Source organism: Anguilla rostrata, chromosome 2 (genome assembly GCF_018555375.3).
Source record: "Anguilla rostrata isolate EN2019 chromosome 2, ASM1855537v3, whole genome shotgun sequence".
In the NCBI taxonomy this organism is placed as follows: domain Eukaryota; kingdom Metazoa; phylum Chordata; class Actinopteri; order Anguilliformes; family Anguillidae; genus Anguilla; species Anguilla rostrata.
In genome coordinates this window covers 67,166,569-67,169,264 of record NC_057934.1, presented here as the reverse complement: position 1 = coordinate 67,169,264, position 2,696 = coordinate 67,166,569, and the positions used below count along the sequence as shown (strand labels likewise).

The 2,696-nt window shown below is 48.8% G+C and overlaps 1 long non-coding RNA gene across 1 annotated transcript; it reads left to right on the top strand.

Annotated features, from left to right (window-relative positions):
* The first annotated feature begins 1,783 nt into the window (after window positions 1-1,783).
* Window positions 1,784-2,476, top strand: LOC135249002 (uncharacterized). The gene is made up of 2 exons (XR_010328538.1): window positions 1,784-1,908; window positions 2,054-2,476. It is a non-coding gene; the product is annotated as an uncharacterized LOC135249002 (long non-coding RNA).
* Window positions 2,477-2,696: the final 220 nt, after the last annotated feature.

The following is a 2,696-nucleotide window of genomic DNA, read 5'->3' as shown; positions in this document are numbered from 1 at the left end:
ACATATATACACACACACTCACACAGACCTACACACACACACACACACACACACACACACACACACAGTCTCACACAACACACAACACACACACACACATAACCTACACACACACACACCACCCAGACCTACACACACACACACACCACACACACACACACACACACACACACACACACACACACACACACACACCACACCCACACACACACACACACGACCTACACACACACACACACGCACACAGACCTACACACACACACAACACTCCACACATACGCACACAGACCTACACACACACACACACACACAGACACACATACACACAGACCTACACACACACGCACACACACACATACACACACAGACCCACCCACACACACACACACAGAGACCTACACACACACACACAGACCTACACACACACACACACACACACACACACGCACACAGGCCTACACACCACATACACAGACCTACACACACACACACACACACACACACACAGCTCAGTGGCACTAGATTCCGCAGCAGCCATTCTGCACTTCCCCGTTCACAGTTCCCCAGTACACCCGGGGTCCTCTGGCTCCCAGCTCTTCCATATCCATTCCTTTGAGTAGCTTAATTAAAAAATCGTTACTGTGTGTGTTTAAGAGGACAAAAACGACCGTTGTTTCAAGCGCCTGGGCAGCTGATGTAAATGCAGCAATAAAAAAATCAGCCCAAGTCCTGGTGACCGACTCTTAACCTCCAGGCAACGAGCCGGTGGTTATACCTTTCCAGTACCGGAGACAGGGCATTGACCTGTATGGGAGGCAATTGTGCTTAATGTCAAAGAAAGACTTGTTCACTCACGGCATTATAGGCCAATACAATGCACTGGTACCTGCAGAGGTAATTGGTGTTTAAATCACCAGATTGCACATACTCTGGAAAATGCAACTGCAGCATTCAGCTCCAATAATCCTTTTATATTTCCCGAGTAGCTACAACAAACAAGTCGACATACGCGTTGGTATGATGCACCACAATGCCACACTGCCTCAACAATGCGCAAATTATACCGCCACCAGACACTGTTTACATAATCAAAACAACACAATGAAGGTGTGTGAAGGGACGCACGGCGCATCTGTCAAGAAGCCAATTTACAGCTCCCTGAAGGCACTTATTTGTCTTTTAGGTTCTGTAACCTTACAACAGAGGGGTTGTTTTCCTTTGTGCATACGCAAATAAGAGCAGTAAATTTATGATGACTGAAAATGCGCTAATGAAATGGCAACGTGTGTCGCGTGCTTTGAAAAGAAGCCCGGCGCCCTTAGGAGCAGAAGGAGAGAACCCGATTTATCCTCCTTCGATGCATCCGTCTTTGTCCTTTTCTCTTTTTTTTTCTTCTCCCCCCCTCCCTTTTTCTAATTTTCCCGAGGACGGACGAGCCTGGCGCGTGACATTGATTTCCATCAGAGCTTTGGAAATAACCCCGCCGTTGCCGGGGCAACTCGCATTTACCTTCGCGTTTTTGCATATTGCTGCGAATTTCCATCAGCGTCGGGCGGCCGGGCTCATAAACAGCAGCGGCGGATAACAAATGCGATCAGGTGGAGCGGCGCACGCAGGCCAGGGGAGACGGATGGGCTTGCCAGGCGGGAGCAGAACAGCGTCCTGGCACCGTGGCGCACGCGCCGTTATTGATGGCTCCTCGTCTGGAGCCAGGGACAGACTTGGAGAGAACAATAAATACCAGTGCCCTGACACCAAATGGACTCCCGCTGCTTAATTAACAGGTAGACAAGCCGCACTGAGAGCAATGGAGAAAATCACTATTTGCGGGATCTCACAGGGACCGTCTTTAAAAAGTTAAACAAAATAAGCACGGCCCACAGAGGCGCGGATATTCGACATGGCAAGGTTAAACATATTTCACATCTCCTGCAGTTATAAATAGAATAAAATAAATTGAATTAAAAAAATCACAAATAAAAAATAAATTTAAAAAGGCATTGTGCTTGTGTGGAATAAATATAAGAAAAGTCAAGGTTTTTCTGACTTCCAGACAGTGCTGCCAGATAACCTGCAAAGTGACCTTTGATCCCGTGGCTGCTGGGTGGTTTGGGGGAGGACCTCTGACACGTAACGGCAGAGCTCACCCGAAGGGGACCGGCGTGGTGGAGCTGGAGCGGAGAACATGGGTACGGCTAAAAAGCACCGGAGTGTGTCGGGGATCCGGGAGAGAACCCGAATCCCTCGCCACAACTTCTCCTTGTATCAACACCGCAGTCAAAGTGCAGCCGAGGAGAAAATTAATTTCTTATTACCTGATTATATTATTAGGTTTCGCTTCGAGTGTCTGTTAAATATTCCACATCAGCATTTCATCGGGCAGGTCGGTGCCGCCCGGAGCCCGTAATAGGCTGAACGCCGCTTCCCCGTCCCCAGGAATAAAGACTGGCGTTGGCAATATGCTGGCAGAAAGCAATTTGCTCCGGTACTCTTCCTTTTCCTCAGACCAGACACCCCCTATTTGATGCCCATTTGCAATCGGCCGGGAAGTCACGGTTGAACAGAGCACAGGCTCGCTCGGCGAGAGAGCTTTCGAATAAACGAAATCTAACTGAATACATCAAACAGTCCTAAAAATTGACTTTCATTCCAGCCCGCCCGTCAGACGGGGGGTGGGGGTCTTAAAAGATATGCCT